Genomic DNA, 19,604 nt, shown 5'->3' on the forward strand with positions numbered 1-19,604 from the left:
TTTAAGTCACCTAGAATGGAGAACACTTCCCGCATATTTTCTTCTGGCAAGGAAATACGAGAATTATAAAGCTCTTGTTTAGCATGAAGAATTGCATTTTTCATATTTAACTGCTAAAGATGTCCAGGCTCTTTTTGTCATCTCGGCAGTTTGTTTTTTGCCAGGCTCTTTCTTTCAGCTGTTTAATTTTTCTGAATGTAACCAACTCATCAAACCACCATTTTTGTTGTCTGGAATTTTGGCTAACATGTTTTCGTTTACAAGGGGCTATCCTATCAAGAAAGGAAATCAGTGTAGAATTGCAGGCCTCAACCAAACCGTCAGAGTATCTGCTTCTTTGGTAGATGCCATTAAGCACTCCATACTATGTGAGGATTCCCCAAGTGTTGTCACTTCTCCCCAGGGGGGAGCCCTTTTCTATGAGGCTAGGGAGGTGAGGCCACTACGTAATAGTCCCCTAGGGGTGGTAATATGCGGGATGACCTCATACGGAGGTACTCCCATCATGGGGATAAGGAAATCTGCCTGGGGAAAAGCCTCCATAGCACCAACACAGCACTTAAACCCATACCCTCATGGTGACCCTTTTCATCCACCATTGATAGAGGAACCATGTGCTACAGTAAATCCATGACTGTGCCAAGTATAAGACCTACTGAGATGAAGAAGAACGTGAGGGGCATATGGAGTAACCCGATGACGAATCAGCCAAGTGATGTAACAAGGTAGCTCATTGGAGGCATGAAGAGTGCCAAAGGGGCTTTCACAGTTGGTGGTGATGTTATGCAAGGGCGGCGTCAACAGTATAAACAGGAAAGGGAGAACGGACAAAGTAGATCTCATCATGGAAGCAGGGATTACGCTAACGAAGCCCGGGAAGTCAAAGTCGGAATGCTGCGACCAGAGCAATCAAGTCTCTCTGGGAGCGCGAGAGGAAAGGCAGGACGTTGCCAGAATGTCCTGAGAGCCGGAAGGGAGCCGGCTCACTTGGTGGTGGCTTCACTGCTGGAAGGTGGACTGTCGGGTCCATAAACGACAGCAAGACCACAAGCCTGTCACAGAGCAGTGCAGGAACCGAGAAGGAGGAGGATAGACCCCTGCGACCCCGGTAATAACCAGAGCTGTGTCCCCAAGGCACCACAGGGAATGGCAGGATGACTGGGTGGGGTCAGGGAAGAAGCCCGGCTCACTTTGAGTGCATCAGGAGTCATCTCCCTTGTCACAGTGTCCAACCCCATACCACTGCACAAGCAGAGTACCTCGGGAGTCAACCCCCTCATCACAGAAGGCCAAACCCATAACACTGCTCAAGCAGAGTGCATCGGGAGTCATCTCGCTCATTGCAGTGGACAGGTTAATACCACTGCTCAATCAGAATGCATCAGGAGTGCTCTCCCACATCGCAGTGGCCAAGCCAATACCACTGCTGCAGCAGAGTGCAACGGTAGTCATCTCCCTCATTGCATTGGCCCAAACATTACGACTGCTCAATCAGACTTGCGACAGGTTTACAGGAAAGACACAGAGGAGCCTGGAAAATATATTTATCATCCAGATGTTAAAAGGAAGCCAAATAACGCAGTGAGCTTTTCGACTTCCTACAAAGAGTTGAAGAGACTGTAACAAGCTTTCTGTAAAAGTGCTGAAGGATCGTTATGGAGAATTTTGATAAAGGAACCAGGGGTAGGGAGTCATTCCCCTGACCCTGTTTTGAAGGGACACTGAAATAATTACTATTACAAGGAGACTGAAGCAAGACATGTCACTAAAGTTTCCTAGCAAGCCCCTTAGACATAGGGAGTAGGGAGAGCTAGGGGTTTTCTTTCATTTTAAAGGTTTGTACCCCCAAATATGACTGCTCCTTGTCAGTCTCCTTCTTCTATCCATTAGAAAGTTCAAAAGCCGCAATATTCTTAAAATTACGACTTGAAATGGTAATAACCAGAGAGTGGACTCTCTTGAGCTTTAATAGTGGTGTGATATAAAAATAAGCCACAGCATGACCAGACCATATACAAGGCTCTACGGAAGTTACAGCACTACTAATATTCTTAGTACCGATCCAATCTAAATTTTTACCTTTGATGTGCATAGCTGCTCTCAAAATCTTTGTGAACCACATATTAGATAATGCTACCTATGACTGAATGGCTTCTTTATCAGAGGGATCTCCCAACCAATAGTTTAGGTCACCCAAAATGATAGTAGCTGTGTTGCATTTGGATAGAGACAGAAGGGCTTCCATAAGAGCATTATGAAAATGCATCATATCTTTCGGTGGCCGGTATAAAAGGACAACATTAATACAGACATTGTCATATGGTGTTAGTTTTACCAAAATGCATTCATAGTCATCTATGGTAGCCAACTGGCTTTGAAATAATCCAATATTGGTGCGTCTCCTAACCGCCACCCCACCTCCTTTTCCCTTTACCTGACTGACATTGCAGATAGAATAGTCTGCTGGGACTGCAATGTCAATTAGAGGTCTTGATGTGTCAGAAAGCCACGTTTCCCTAAGAAATGGCATGTCCAAATCCCTATCAACTATTAAGTCCCTTATGTCTTCGGCATGTTTGTGCAAAGACCAAGTGTTGAGCAGTGCACAGCTCAAGTTCCCTGAAATAGTGGTACGGACATAAGGCTCATCCATAGCAATAGAAATGTTAGCCTCACTTGTATGGGGATGATAAATGTCTTGAGTTGTAGCAGAAGAGTCATGATATACTACAGAACAAGACAGCTTGTCAATGTTTCCAAACATTAATGGAGGGTATGCCTTCATCTCCCTGAGTGATAAAACAGAATCAATAAGTAACATTATGATACACAGGGAACAACCAAGAAAACATTTTTCCATACAAGATACATCTGCAATAGGTGTACATGCAGGACAGGTTTGAGAAGGACACTCAATAGAGTGAGGAGCTGAAACAGGATCTTCAAACTGGGAACCCCCCCAAAAATAAAAATAAACATTTTTCAACGGGTTTTTTCAGTGAAACATTTTCCTAAGACATCGAAAAAATTGCTGTCGATGGAATGACATAGAACCACATCCAATATTCTACTGAGCTGTCATTTACTCACAGACACCAACCTTCTAGCAGATAAACGGAGGGCCAGGGGGATGAAACACCATAGAACAACTCAGCTATGCATACATACCACTCAACCCAAATTACAATACAACCACCCTCTGTATCACAATATTAAAAAGGGGGATACAAATCAGAATACACCAATGAATAGTCAAATATACGTACACACCAAAGACCAAGAAATCAGCGACTGTATTCCTTCAGAAAAGATATTTACTAGGCATGGGGAGATTTTCATGGTGTACTCTTCCTGCCCCTATGGGGTGGAAGAGGTGACCTGTGACATCAGGAAGGAGGAGGTAGTGTTCAGAGTCAAGGACCACTACCTCGAATCCCTGGAACCTACTGTCAGATTAACACCATCAAAAGAGATCTCTATACCCAACTGGAGATACCGCTGAAATTGCCATGCCCCAGGTCTTTCGAGGTGTCAAGCAGATGGTCGAGGAAAGGATCAATCTTGCTGATGCCTGTAAGACAGAAGAGCAAAGACAAAATCTGAAACAGGTCTTCCTGGAATTCCAAGATATCTTCTCAGTGGACTGATACAACTTTGGATGCACCTCTATTCATTCAACCACCATACCCACGGACCCTGAGATGGCTCCTGTATTTGTAAAACAATACAGGTTACCCCTCGCTTCGATGGAATCACTCATATAGATTATGAAGAACTTAGAATCCTGTTAAGTTAGAATTAGTCTGATCCACAGTACCTTCAACAATCCGGTACTGAGGATACTCAAACCAGACGGCCAATGGAGACTATGCGCAGACCTGAGGATTTGAACAAACGGGTGCACATGCCAAGATGGCCACTTCCCTACATCGGCCCGGGACTGGCACAGATCTAAAGGTCAAAGGTGTTCACCGCCATTGACCTGACAATGGCTTCTGGACAGTACCCGTGAGTAGGGAAGACCAGTGCATGTTTGCCTTTACTTTCGGTGGGCATCAGTATACGTGGACACAAACCCCCCTTGAATACATAAACTCCAGCAATGAGTTCAACATCTTTCATGCCCAACTTGGGGGGAAGGGGAAACCTGCCCTATGTAGATGATGTTCTGATCAAGAGCTCAACTGTGGAGGATCATATAACATAAATCCGCTATGTTCTAACCCAGTTGCAGAAAGCCGGAGCAAAACTGTCCTTTCAGAAGGCACAATGGTGTAAGACCCGAGTGAACTTCTTAGGGCACGAGATCACCTCTGAGGGTCTTAATCCCCAGGCGAAGAAGGTGGAAACCTTAATTAAATTAAATGACCCTACTACTTTGCAAGCCTTCATGGACTCACTAATTATAGTCAGAAGTTCATTGAAGACTACGCAGACGTCACTCGACACGTGGTCCATTTATTAAAGGCCGGTGTCAAGTGGGAGTGGGGTCTGGAACAAGCCAAGGCAGTTAAACAACTGAAAAGAAGCCTTTCCCAGGCTCCTTGTTTGACTTACCCCCATATAAAACAGGGAGTTCATCTTGGAGATGGGGTTCTCAGATACTTGCCTAACCGCAGAGTTGTATGAAAAGCACAACTAAACGTCAACAAAGGCATCTCGTATGCTAGCAAAACTGTGTCCTCCATGGAGGAAAAATTCAATGACTGCGAGAAGGCACTCCCGGCACGGTGTGGGCGCTGAAAAATTACCGCTGATTCATCCAGGGGGAGCACATCATTGTCGAGACTCCTCACCAACCCTGGCAATATCTCCAAAGTGACAGAATCCGGGCGGGGAACATCAGCAATTTCAGAATTACTTCCTAGATTCCCTGAACAAATCACTTTGTCCTGAAGATGGCCCTAATATTGAACTGATTGACAGCACTCGAAATGGTGCTGTACATACAATGGAGGCCAAAACATATGTCGACCAGTATGGAAACACCAATTTGTTTCCTAATCTCTAAGGCAACACAAAATAATGTCTTGCGATGGATGCAATGCAAATCATTTTAGATACCCCTAAAGGTTTTATACAAAAGGAAAAAGTATTTAAAAATATTTGTTTGTTTTCAAGTAATCATTATTGATGTACTTTGGCAACATATTCAGATGAATTGTTATGATATATGGCCAAAAGTTTTTCTTGCATAATCTGTGTACATGTTATAAAGTGATTCAAAGTTTTTCTATGTTTTTAAATATGAAAGCAAATAAACAAAAATATAAGTGCTGAAAACAAGGTGTATGTGTTAAGAGATGTATACTCTACTAAATAAGAAAGTAGCTGTACGATTTACCTGCCAGATGCCCATGAAGGAACTATAGAGAGGGGTAGTCAATTAGGAGAAAGATACACTGGCTCCCAGTCCAGGAAAGAATTCATTTCAAAATCCTTACACTAACCCACAAATGCTTGACAAATAAGGCTCCACAATACTTAAGCAACCACATTCTAACAGACCAGCCGCTCACAATACGCCAACCTCCTTATCATCCCTAAAAAAAGAAGACAGAAAGCAGGAGGAACAAGCTTCCCCACCTTAGCACCTAAATTGTGGAATGCCTTCCCCACTCATCTCAGGAACGACGTGTCCTTCTGGTCCTTCAGGTAAAATCTAAAAACCTTACTTTTCAGGACAGACCTTCCTTCAATAAACTCGTAGGCATTAGACCCGGACCTGCGCTATCTGTACATAAATGTATATACAAGTCTACTGTAATTTTGTTTTATTGTATGTAATTCAAATGACGTAACTAAGGTGTTAACCACTCATGTAACCACTTTCCTAAGTTTGTATCAGCGCCTAGTTGCCCTTGGGTTTAGAGCACTTTATAAGTGAATAAATAAATAAATACCTAAATTTCCATTATTGTCATTTATCGTCCACCCAGGGCCCGCCCCCTTTTCGAAGAACAGCTTATTTGCATTCTAAATAAGATTACGAGAACTAATGCCCCAGTCCTAGTTTTAGGTGACTTTAATTATTGGGCTGAGGCTCCTGCTGAGACCCCCACTGCCTCCCTATTAGGTGCCTTTAGGGATATTGGCGTCATGCAATGGACCTCCAGCGGACACATGTTGCTGGGCATTCCCTTGATTGGGTCCTCTCACTGCCTCACTGTCGCTAACCTCACTGTTTCCCCCTGCTTTTGGTCTGATCACTATCCAATTTCTTTTCATGTCGATATTCCAGAGCCTCCTGCCAGGCTTAATACTAATCCTAGACCAGTTACTCATACTAAGAATTGGAAAAAGGCCTCTCCTGGAAAAATGATCATCCCTGCTCAGGGTTCAATTGAGCTCCTTAGCCAATTTTGAGAAAGCTGACCGACTAGTCAGTCATCTCATCACCACATTGGACGGTGCTATCAATTTTTTAGCCCCATTAGAACTCGACATGTGAAGAGTGAAACCCTGAATAAAAACTGGTTCAACGATAGCATCCTCCATCTCAGACATAAGAAACGGTCTGCCGAACGCCGCTGGCGCAATAACCCATCTCCATCTACCTTGGCCACTTACAAACTCCTAATTAAGCAATATAAAGTAGCTATCATAGAGGTTAAATCCGCAGCATACAATGATAGGATTCTCCAAGCTCAATCTAGCTCTAAAGAACTATTTGCTATTCTTAATGAATTCAAGAGTAAACCCTGTTTAGTCCCTGGGCCAGTAAAGAATGACAATTGGTGTCAAACCATTCATAACGCATTTATGTTTAAGCTCATATCCCATCAAAACGCCATTCAGCTCTAGGGATGTCTTTTACCCATATTAAAGATCCTCCGCTGGCCTCGCCTGAATCAGTCCCTTCCACGATTTCTGAGTCTCCCATCTTCTCTTTCTCCCCCTGTACTGAGACCATTGTCTCTCAGATTGTCTCCAATATGAAACCTACTTCCAGCCGGGGGGGTGTTTGTCTTTTTAACCTCTTTATCAGATGCATCGACGTATTTTGTCCCTAGGTCACTAAATTTGTCAATCTATAATGTGCAGGGGGGCTCTGTCCCTCCCATTCTCAAAGAGGCTTGGATTACCCCCCTCTTGAAAAAGGATAATCTTGTCCATCTAGTGACAGAAAACTATCATCCCATTACGAATGTCCTGTTTCTCTTTAAGATGCTGGATAAAGTAGCCTACTCACAATGCCAATGCTTCCTGGAGCAGAATGAAATTCTGGGGACTCACCAGTCTGTCTTCAGAGCCCGTCATGGTACGGAGACGGCCATGCTTGATCTTAAAGCCAATCTACTTAACATCATGGACCATGGCCAACCTGCATTGTCAATGCTTTTAGATCTCTCTTCCGCCTTTGATCTTGTTGATCTGCTATCTTGGTGGAAAGATTACAATCCCTAGTGGGATGCTCCAGTTTGGCTTCACTGTGGATCTCCTCTTTTCTCGGGCCACGACTTGCCAGAGTTTCCTGCGTGGAAGCCCACTCTATGCCCCCTCCTATTACCTGTGGCATGCCCCAGGGGTCGTGTATCTCACCGTCCCTGCTTAATGTTTACATTATCCCCCTTTTGAGATTTCTAGACGACCTGGGTGTCCAGAATAGCAACTATGCTGATGACACTCAGGTCGTTATGAAACTCTCTGGGCAGTACGCTGCAGATTCAGTTGACCTTAACAAAATTTACATTGCCATTCATGAGTGGATGGTCATCAATTCTCATTGTGGCCTAATCCTCATAGCTCAAACCCCTACCCCTGGAGTATGGCAACTTTACTATTTTCCATGCTGTCATTCCCGTGGCTAAAAAGGTGAAAACTCTTGGTGTTACTCTTGATTTTGAGTTAACAATGAAGCAGCATGAAGCACAGGTTCGGAGCTCCTGCGGTCTTGTCAATAAACTGCTTGGCTCTGGTCTTTTGTGTCTCACAGGAATGCTGCCTTCCTTGCAACGGCTCTTGTAAATTCTCGCCTGGATTATTGTAATAGCCTTCTGAGTGGTTGCTCCCAGACCATTATATCGTCTCTTCAGGTTACTCAGAATGGTGCAGTTCGTGCCATCTCCGGCCTGTCCAAACGTGCTCATGTAAGAGCCGCAAGACAGGACCTACACTGACTTCCCATCAAGCGCAGAGTGACCCATAAGCTTCTCACCCTGACTCACAAGTGTATTTTAAACACGGCCCCCAAATATCTCTCTGCTCATCTCCAGCACTACACTCCAAAATGCACCCTCAGATCCAAGAATCAACTTAGGCTCGTACAGCCCTGTTTAAAGCTTGCCAAAGCAGGCGGCACTAGCTTTGATGTGCTAAGCCCTACTGCCTGGAACTCACTCCCATTAACCTTTAGAGCCACCAACAAGACCATTGACTTTAAAAAAGGGCTGAAGACCTTACCTTTTTATCGTCCACCCAATTAAGTACTTGGCTGACCTCCTCTGTTTCATGCCACCTTCTGAGGTAATCCTGTTCTGATCCTCTGTGCTATCCAACTTAGTTTTTCATGTTCCTGTTTTGTTTGTGCCCTGAGGCCTGCAGGAGTGTGACACAGTACATGAAAATTAAAATAAATAAATAAATAAATAGATGACCTTTCATCAAGCCATCCTCACTGCAGTGCGCCACCAACTTAATGAACTGGTCACAATCACTGACTCTTATTTTGTCAGAAATTGGTTCGTGGAGCACCTGCTTAACTGGAATAATCAAAGCATGCTTTGTGCCAACCACAAACCCTTAAAGCATGCCAAACAGATCAAGTCAATTGACAATCTGGTGACCTCCAATGAGATGTCCATCTATTGGAAGAGAGGTCATTCCAAAATAGAGGTGCCAGATAAGACTGGGAAAGACCTGGCTGACAGGTTGGCTAAAACCAGAGCCATGCAGGGGGATTTCATAGAAACAGAATCCCTGCTGGGTGAAATCCAAAGCGGCCGCCATCACCAGGTAACATACCTGTACGAATAGTGAACTCTCGACTGCCCAGTGGAGTAAAGATACCCCAGATGCAGATTTGATCACTGTACATAAAGAGAACCCGATCATTGGAAAATTCTATCGACACATTGAAGACCCTGTGAGTTTTCCTCTAACAGAGTCAGATTGTACTGGTAAAGAGGATCTGCGGGTGTTGATGAAGTTTTTCAAGATGTTCTGGATCCAAGATGGTTTGTTGGTAAGGAGAGCCCTTTCTGGCTGTGACCAGTGGGTGGTACCTAACTAATTTCAAAGCCTGATGTTGAACCACGCTCATGAAGTGGCCAGTGCCGGTCATAGGGGGTTTCACAAAAAATTAGAAATCTTGTGTGAAGTTGCCTACTGGCCACACATGGGCCAGGACCTCAACACTTACTTAAAGGGGTTTCTTGTGTGTGCTCAATTTCAAATGAGTTCACTCACACACAGAACACCCCTACAAAAAAGGGGAATGACACTGGGCCTCATTACGAGGTAGGTGGTAAGGGATTACCGGCACCGGTAAGGGCACCGGTGCCAGTAATCCCTTACCACCCTATTCTGAGGTCCCTTAGCGGGTCCCTTCCTCAACGCCTGGTCTGACCAGGTGTTAAGGACGGGCTCGTTAAGGGACCTCAGAGCTAATAACGGTACCGCAAATTGCGGTACCGTTATTAGCGCCATCCCCATTCCCATTGAGCCCTATGGGGGCTCGAATGCGAATGGGGAATGGTTCCCGGAATGGGGATTTACCGGGTCCTCCAAGGTTGGAATGACCCGGTAAGTCCCTATTTCGGGAACCCGGAATGTGGTAAGGGGATAGCCATGGTGCTAATAGCACCATGGTTACCTCCTACCTCGTAATGAGGCCCATTGTCTTGATCAGATTTGCAAATCGACTTCATCGGGCCAGTGATTCGCTCCTTTAGAGGAAGCAAGTACATGTTGACTGTGACATGCATGTTCACAAAGTAAGTAGAATGTCTTCTAGCCCCGAACTGTAAGGTGCAGACAGCTGCTGCACTAATGATCAACTACATCCTTTCTCATTTTGGCCTCCCGCAAAGGATTGAGTTGGACAGAGGGTGCCATTTTTACAATGAGGTAATGGCAAAGATGTGGGAGATTCTAGGGGTAAAAAGAAAACTTCATATTGCCTACCACCTGGCCTCAAGCGGGGGAGTGGAGAGATACAACAAGACCATTGTGAGTATCTAAAAGAAGTTTGTGGCAGACTCTGGACCCAGTTGGAACATCCAATTAATGCTTGTCCTGATGGCTAGTAGGTCTACACCATCTTCTGCAACAAAGATGTGTCCATTTGAGCTTATGACCGGGCGACCAATGGTGTGACCTCAGCATCTGCTCTACAGAACTCAGAAGCAGACCCTGATAAATGCATCCACCACTAATGAGTACATTGAAAATATAAGGAAGCACCTCCAGCATGCTTATGCTCAGCACAATTTAGAAAAGTTGACTGAAGCAAGGAAGACTTATTATGATCTAAGACCACCAAGAAACAGTATGAAGTAGGTGACAAGGTTTCCCTGTGCAATTTTCAAAGGAATCAGGCAAGAAGCGGAAATGTCTTCCTTCTTGGCGTGGTACTTTTGAAATTGTAGATAAAATATCACCTGTTTGCTACAAGATCTGCATCCCAAAAAGAAGAACAGACAGAAGAAAAATGAGTCCACATCAATCAGTTGAAAAGCTGTCATCCCAGACACGCTTTACGACTGATTGAGGAGCCAAAAGAAAGTCGAGCAGAGGAACTGTCCAAAGAGTGAAAACCCTGGATGGAGACTAATAATAGGTGAGTAGTTTCATTAATATTCTTTGGAAATGTTAAAAAGAATTGGTGAATTGATGTTCTGAAATGTCGTGTCTCATTTTATGTAATATTTTCCTCTTTCAAATGCATGTTTTGAAAGGCTGAGTCAATTTTATGTAATACTTTTCTCTCTAATGCAATGTCCACCTTCCGGGGAAATATGTTGTGTAAAAAGTACTGAACCTCTCTTATTTTTTATTGCTAGATAACTAACTTCATTCACTTCCGGCCTGGATGCAAGAGGGGAGTTTTTCACAGGTAACCCAGACATAGGGAAGAAAGGGGTGCCATGCTACATCCCTCAACCCAAAGACGGAAGAGGAGGCTGGAGTCCCCTTATGAAAGAATTGGGCTGGACGGGCTCCAACAGAAAGAAAAATATAAGGAAATAAAAGGAACTTCGGATTAAAACCACACTCGACCCGGCTCTTTCCCATGAAACAATCATGGAAGAACACGGGGGAATGTGGGGTTTAATCTAAGGCCCAACAAACAGAACTGATGGTCCCACTGGAAGAATGAACACAAAACACACATCGGGTGTTGCCACCAGATAGCCCTATGCTGCACTCCTATTGGGACACAGTCCCCGGTGTATTCATAACCAATAGTGAAGAAGGGTCTCCAAAAAGAATGGAAATCACAGTCCACTTTGGTATATTTCGTCTTCTTAGTTATGCAGAAAAAATAAACATATGACACTATTCTGTCTTGTTCATTAGATGCATCTCTGTGCAACAAACAAAAAGTGATGTCCACCTGCCCTAGTACAATCAAGAGCCACCAAGACCATACACAATGTGGGTAGACAGCACATATATTTGTGTAGAAGAGGTAAAAAGTAAACAATAAGAATTAATCACACTGTGAAATCTCAGTGTGTACAAAATGAATCAATATAGACGCTACATACAATTGAATACAGATTTCAAAGATCAGAGCTGTATTTTCGCACACTCCAAGAACATATTCAATCAAGATTGAGCATTAAACAAATCAATAAATTCACAGTTTAACAACATAATGTGTATATCAACGTGAGCAGTGCCATTTCGTCTGCTCTATGTTTTGTCCTAAACACTCCTAAAGGTGCCAACGTGTTTCGGATTCCGATTAACCCATCTTCAGGGCAGGATGTGTAAAGTTTCATAGGGGTTTTCCCAAAAATAACAAAGATAAACTAATTAACTCTGGATAATTAGTGATATAAGGATAATATAAGGATATAATAAGGATAATAACTCTGCCAATAATTAAGGAGGGTAGATATTAATCAGAGTCACTGACCTTATAGTTGAAGCAATAACGAAAACACCTCAACCTGCATTGAGAGCACAAATGACATTTCTCAGGGTACATTTGATTCTACGCTCTTAAAGGTCCATATGATACATGCAACACAACTCACCCGCTCCATAGGCAAATGCATCGCCCCGGGTCTGAGTAAGCTGTTGGGAGGTCAATCATGAAGGATACGCACTGTAGGGGTCAATATGTGACCATGCAATCCAACCAAAGCAGAAAAATCAGGAGTATTATTTAGATGAACTGGCCTATGTTACAGATGGACCCTGAAACACAATTTATTTTTCAACAAACACCTATCTTTGCATATAGGAATAGCGGGGCGCTCAGAAACAGCCTGATTCGAGCCGAAACACCAACCGACCAAGCAATGGCCATACGGCTCAGAGGTACACAACCTTGCCACAACTGCCAGCATTGCAGCAACATTCTGCTAGGCAACACAATCTCACATCCACACACAGGGAAACCAATTATACTCAAACACTCTTGCACTTGTGATTCGACTAATGTGGTTTATGCTCTTAAATTCTCCTGTGGGCTCTAGTATGTGGGTATCACTATGAGGAAAGCAAAATTAAGATGGACTGAGCACAAGTCGAACATTCGGACTTAAAGTTTGAGATCACCAGTGTCCATGCACTTTGTGGAAGCAAGACATTTGATTGCCCAACTGAGATTCATCATTCTAGAACAAGTGCAAGTGGGTCCGAGAGAGGGGGATGTGCATACACGTTTGTTACAAAGGGACATTATGGATCGACCTATTGGATTGCTTGAGCCCAAGAGGCATGAACTGCGAGTTTGATCTCATGTGCTTTGTTTAAATGTCAAATGTGTTTCTCTATACTGTTATTTTCAAATTGTAATGCTTTGGTCAGACGAAGGAACTGTCTAGTGATTGAGGCCTAATGTGCATTATGGAATCTTTGTTGACAGGGTTAAGTCACAGCTTGGGACCCGAGGTATGTAACTACTTGGTAATATGACTCGGGCCTAAGTACACCACTGAGAATCTTGTATGTTTAGTCGGGAAAGATGATAATGTAACATTGCACTAATGATGCCTGTGACGGCCATGAATTTGATTTAGTTGCTATGCTTTCATATAAGTATTTAACTGTCCATTGTACTGCTGGGGTAACCATTCACAAATCCACTAATAGGGATGGCAAATACATCTACATTGGCAAACTCTTGTGGGCAATGTCTAGGGACATTGTCCAATCAATACGGTGGAATCATAACCTATTAGGTAGCTGAGATACAGGAGAGTGTTTAATAATTTTTGATATACATACTAATTCTATGTTACACTGTACCGGTCAGGACACAGGGCCCCCCCCTATGGGATTCCAGGCCCGGTTTCAGTGGACATACGAAATGGTCAGTGAGAGGTGGGGCACCACGCAGTCTCTTTCTGCTCTGGTGCCCCGCCTCTCACTTCAGTACAAGTCTTTTGTTCTCACTCATAACACTGCTTTGAACACGGAGATGTGCCCTCTTGTCCTTTGACATATGGCAGGGAGCGACGTGATATGATCACGACTTTACATTTCATATCTTTAGATTGCTTGGTACATTTACTGAGCTTTAGTATCTTATCTTTGGAGTATAATGCATAAATACGTAGTCTCCATGGCAACCGGCTCGACACACTTAGATTAATATTCTACACCAGTATACAAGCAGACATAGACTAACATTGGGGTTATGGGGAGCAATACATGCACATTGCCCCTGGAGCACTTCAAATTGCAGGCGTACCGACTTTTGTATCTGCATCCTTGTGATTAACATCTGTCCAAGTGGATGCACACACCAATATGGCGAATGGCGAGACAGTGCGCATGCGCGCCGCCGCCATGGTAACATGATAACACTTCGCAGTTTCGAGCCACGCGTCTGCCTGACGAGCGTCCCGAGGGCTGTGGTCTGCTGAAGATATTCAGGTACATGTTCACAGCACAGCTTAGGCGTGTTGGTGAGCACTTACGTATTGCAAGAAACGGAATAGGTATTCGCGAACGGCGCCTTTATACTTGGCTGCGTGCTTGTGCCTTTGTTTATTCACATATGATCGGCACTTATATTTCTCCTGACCTGCACACACGTTGGGACACTTACTCGCGGGTGGTGCCACCATGCCTGCCTGCATGCCTATGTCCCCACGTCTATATAGGTGGCTTTATTTCAACAGGTGACTGCCTTGGCACATATAATTTTACCGGTGAATCGATCTGTTCGCAATGGACACTACATTTCCCTCTGATCTTGTTCAACCTATTCTGAACTTCAAACTTAGTACTGTATCTTTGTTATTGACCCCTACAGTGCGTATCCTTCGTGATTGACCTCCCAACAAGATGCCACTTCAAGGGCAACTGCCGTAATGTGGCGCTAAATTTCTACTGTGGGCAGAAGGGATACTGTCATACCCAAATCCAAGGCTGCTGAATGTTTTGGATGAAGCACCTGGGTGACCCCTACCACTCAGGCACACACACCCTCACCTGGCACTCAATCAGAACCCGTCACCCACACAACACACATGGATTACACACACATGCATGGGCACTCACCGGACAATGCCTCATAATCTGGCAGTTCTCCCATGCCTTGGACCTGTTCCTCTGTGACGAAGGGTCCAGCAACAGACTCATTCAGACATAGCAATCATCAGCTGAGCGCCTCACAAATCCAAGGGCACTAATGATGTCCGCGATGGTCTGCCAGTGTGCCCTACGTTGACCAGGTGTGGTCTTGCACCCTGCAGTCACCAGCATTTCGTGGCTATGTGCTGACACATAAGTCACTAGTGCATCAAGTTTGTCGCCATTAAAGCTAGGCTTCCTTGACATGCTGGAATGTGTGTAGCCGTGTCTGGGGTCTCAGCCTGTAGTACCAGAGCACCCTTCTTCCTCTTTTTCAAAGGTGGTGCGGATCCTGAGTGGCTTACGCCACTCTGGTCACTAGGGGCAGAAGCGCAAGTGGACTGGGTACTAGGAGTGTGCAAATGCACAATGACCATAGGTCTTGTTGCAGGCATTGGCTGCAGGGTGATGTTGGCAGGGGCAACATCTGTTTGATGGACCGGGACCGACACTGTCCCAGCTGGGAGACTCAGGGGTGGATTGAGCAGCAGCTGCCCCTGCAGTCTCCCCACCCTGCCTACTTGGGGCAGCAGATGACATAGCTGCCTCGGATCCACGTGGCCTGGTGACACCAACATGCACTGCCACACGTGGCTTAGACCTGCTGACCTGGAAGTCAGCCTGGGAGTCATCCTGTGCCGATTCAGGTGCCACGATGGGCCGTTAAAACAAGGGCTGAGCTGGGATGGTGTCAGCTACGTTTCCCACAACCATGGGGTGGTGCATGGGTGTCCCTGATTGCTCCTCCACACATGGGGGTCTAAGGGCACCCTGCAAATCCTGCCCACGCCCCCTACCGTGCCCACCACACCCACCTTTTGGAGGTCAGCCACCTTGCCTCCATTACCGCTTGGTCGCCTCCCAACCATGGCACTGATGTTGTTGTGCGTATGGGAGTAGCAGTAAACGATTGTCCTGGGCAATTGGGGGTGAAAGAGGTAGGGTACTAGATGGAATTCGTACCCTAGTGCTCTTGCAAGGCTGTCTGTGACCCCTGGGGGAGGATGACGGGTCATGCAATGCACAGGCACCCCAAAAACAAAAAATAACGTGCACCAACCCCTCGTAGACCACGTGCGTGGAAAAATGAACCTGCACTACGCTGTGGCACCCAGAAACACAAAAATAAGCGTACACGTGTTACACGCAGCCTACAATGACCTCTGAAGGGGTACGCAACACACGGGGCAAGTACAGTTGTAAATACGTGCGCAACTCACCGTCTGCCTGGAAAAAGAACGTGAAAAAGACGCGCATGTGCGCGTTGTCAACACCCACGCCAAAAGAAGAATTGTACGCTGTCTGAGGAGACAGGACAAAAGAAGAAGTGAACGCTGTTTGAGGAAACAGGCCCAACAAAAAAAATTAACGCTGTCAGAGGTAACAGGGAGTACGAACCTGAAACGCTGTGAAGTAATCGCGTGTGAACCGACAAGAAGTACAGAATTCACCCACTCACTCTCCACGAAAAGCATGTACAAGGAAATGGCATCCTACAAGTACCTTTTAAACTGGCCCACACGTACAACGTCACTTACGCGTGTACACGCTAAGGCCCTTTCCTCCAATTACACGAGCTGACACTCGGACGTGCAGTTTATTCACGTGCCATGAACCACTATGCCCACGTCACGAGGGAAACGCCCGCGCGGGTAATGTCACAGACGTGCTTACGCGCTAAGGGCCTTTGGTCCAATGAAATCGCGTACGTGTGCTGACGCGCTGACGCGCTAAGGGCCTTTCCTGGAATTACACGCGGATGTGCAGTTTTTTCACATGCCAAATCACTCCGTATCAAGATGGCCACGCGAAAACACACGGAAGACCACGCTCCTGCCCTGAAGGCCATTTTCCTGCCCCCCAGAGCGCCGAGCACGCTCCCACCTGCCATCTGCTGCTGCCTGACTGCCTGCTGTCCACGTGCCCTGCTATTTGCTGCCTGCACGTCAGCCAGGGGTGATGTTTCTGTGACCAACCCTGCTGGAACTGAAGACTCCCGTCTGGGATACCATCGTTCCACAGCCCAGCCCCAGGACCCAGTTGCCCACCCACTCCTGCCTCTGGGGTTGCCATGTCGGGCACATCACCATCTGGCACCACTGGCAACCCCCAGCCAGAGTGGCAGAGGGCCACCAGCTTCACTGCCAGTGAAGTTGGTGTCCTGGTGGAGCAAGTCCTGGGGCAGTATGATGCCCTCTAGGGTATGTTTGCGCGCCGGCAATGAAGGACGGACCAGGATCTGGATGGACATCGTGACTGCCATCAACGAGGAGGGGGTGGAAGTCCGCGACATCAAACATGTCCGGAAGAGCTGGGAGGACTTCAGGTCCAGGACCCTCGACAAGGCCCGGCAGCGGATGCCAAGGGGTGCCGGGGCCACCTGTCCGAACACCAAATGAGGGTCCTGGAACGCATACGCCCAGCGCTCCACGTCCAAGTCCTTGAGAGGCAGACCCGTCTGGAGTCGAGCGGTAAGTGTACATGCATGCTGACTGGATGCTGTGCGTGTTGTGGTGTGCCAATAGTGTGCAGGTTGCACATGTGTTTTTGTAGGGCCATGTATGGATGTGTATGAACAGGGGTGTGAGGCTGCCACATGTGAGTCCTCTCAGGTGTGAGACACATCGATGGTGTATGTGTTGGTAAGCATGCTGGCCAAATGCAGGTGTGGGACCACACATGTTAGAATTTTGGTGTATGTGCGTTGATATGGTTGTGGCGTCACACGTGGATGGTGGTTCCTGCTGCATGTATCTGCACTGTGTACATGCGCATGTGTGTGTATTTGACAAGTGTGCAACTGTGATGCAACATGGATGCATGTCACACTGACATGTAGAAGGCTGAATGCCAGATATGACATGGATGGCGATCTCATCACTGCAACACTTGGTGGAGATGTACACATGCATGTAAGGCGGGTGGTGTGTGTGCATGTGTTGTGCCCTCCCCGTGTTTCATGTAACGTCAGGCTCACCTTCGTCTGCTGATGCTGTTGTTTGGGTATGGATGGTGCTGCCTGGTGCAATATTGCTGTTGAATGGCTCCTGTGTGTGAGTTGAAATGACATGTGTGTTGGGGAGTGTGATGGTGTGTCTGAAGTTTGACACTGCCACTCATGTGCAACTGTCATGTGTGTATCAGTCCATTGTACAGTGCCCTGATGCCTGTGTTCTATCTCTCCCTGTCTGCAGCGTCAATTGATGAAGAGAGCAGAGAGGGTGCTGTGGAGCAAACCGGCAGGGATCCCACCGCCAGCCGGAGACGCAAGGCCCGGCTCCCCTCCCAGGTTGTCATCTCATCGGGGAGTGAGGAGTCTGGTGCTGCGTCGCAGGCTGCAGCTGCCGAGGGTAGGTCCAAGAGGCGGAGGTCGGAGCTGGACTCCTCGGCAGCAGAAGGGGCAGCTGAGACCCCACAGGGTCCGACGTTGGAAGATGGCACAGAGTCATCCAGGTTGGTGGGGGATTTGGTGGAGGAGGAGGCCGTGGAAAGGACAGACACGAGGTCTGGAGGTGGGGATTCCACTGGTGCTAGTGGTGCAGTGCAGGGGCAGGGACAGGAGGCAGCACAGGCCGCCGCGGAGGTGCCTGTGTGTAATCCTGTCCCCGATCCTGTGACTGCATCATCCGGCACCAGCAGGGATGCCTACGTCCAGACCCGTTTTCAGGGAGGGGATACGCTTACAACAACTGGCTTTCCTCTCCCTGCGGACGTGGCTATCCGGGACCGGGTTGAGCCAGTCCTGAGTGGGATGGCGTTGCGTCAACGGGGCATGCAAGGTGACCTGCAGTGTTTTCGTGAAGACACTGCACGTCATCTTCAATGCCTTGTTGACTGCGTTGACCTACTGAGACTGGTCACCAAGGCTGGATTCCTCTGTATGGTGGACCTTTTTCTGACCCCCTCCTCACCTGAACAGCCTACGCGCCAGTCGTCCTCCATGCCATCTTCCCACCCATGTATCGCCTGGGTACCCTGTGGAGCTGCCTCGGACCCTGCGGCCAGGCTGGTGGAGGACACATCCCTGCCACAGTCGGGAGTCAGACGTCCAGCAGGGGTGGCCGCCACAACAACTGCACCCCAGCCGGAGGAGGACGTGCAGGCAGCAAGAGCCAGGGCACAGGCACAGCAGCAGCAGCAACAAGGTGGGAGCCATGATGGCTCGGGGCCATCGACATCGGAGGGGCAGGCATCGGCCAGGGGGCAGGAGGACCCAGGTTTACAAGTGTCTTCCGTGTGGCAGCGGTTGGGCCAGGCCATAGGTGCGGAGCGGCGGCGGGCGGAGGAGGCACAGCTCACAATGGTCAGGGCGGAGAACTCCATGCGCAGGGCGCTGAGGCGGGCTGAGTGCTTCAAGGGAATTCGCAGGGAGTTGGAGGTGGACATGGCGTATTCCCTGCAAGACCTCGGGGCCAGTGAACAGGCCCGCCTCCAAGACATTGAACAGGAGTTCGATGATTCCCTGGCCCATGACATCAACAAGTGAGCCTTTGGACTTGCCCGCCGCCATTGTATATAGTTAATTAGTGTTAAGTTTAATTTCTTTTTACTTTCATTTGGGGCGCATGGACTATGCCCCACATTTTTGTATATAGATCTTTATTAGGTAGTCTTTTTAGTAGGTTTCATTTCATTCATTGGGCTCATGGACCCTGGTTTGGTGATTTGTACATAGTTGAACAGTGGATTTGTCATTTATTTTTATTTTTCATTTCCCCACGGTGTCGTAAATCTCCCCCCGTCTCATCTGTGATCGGGATCTCCCTTGTTTGGCCGCAGGACTCTTCCTGTGAGTGGTTTGGGTCTTGAATAGGCTCGCCCGAGCCTCGTCAGGTTGCAGGACGCCT

At 47.0% G+C, this 19,604-nt stretch overlaps 1 protein-coding gene across 1 annotated transcript in view; it reads left to right on the plus strand.

Annotated features, from left to right (window-relative positions):
- Nucleotides 1-19,604, plus strand: part of LOC138580607 (retinol dehydrogenase 10-A-like) — a 210,051-nt gene that overhangs the window by 123,385 nt on the left and 67,062 nt on the right. The window lies entirely within an intron of this gene.

The sequence above is a fragment of the Ambystoma mexicanum genome, chromosome 3p (assembly GCF_040938575.1).
Source record: "Ambystoma mexicanum isolate Mex_15411 chromosome 3p, UKY_AmexF1_1, whole genome shotgun sequence".
Lineage (NCBI taxonomy): Eukaryota > Metazoa > Chordata > Amphibia > Caudata > Ambystomatidae > Ambystoma > Ambystoma mexicanum.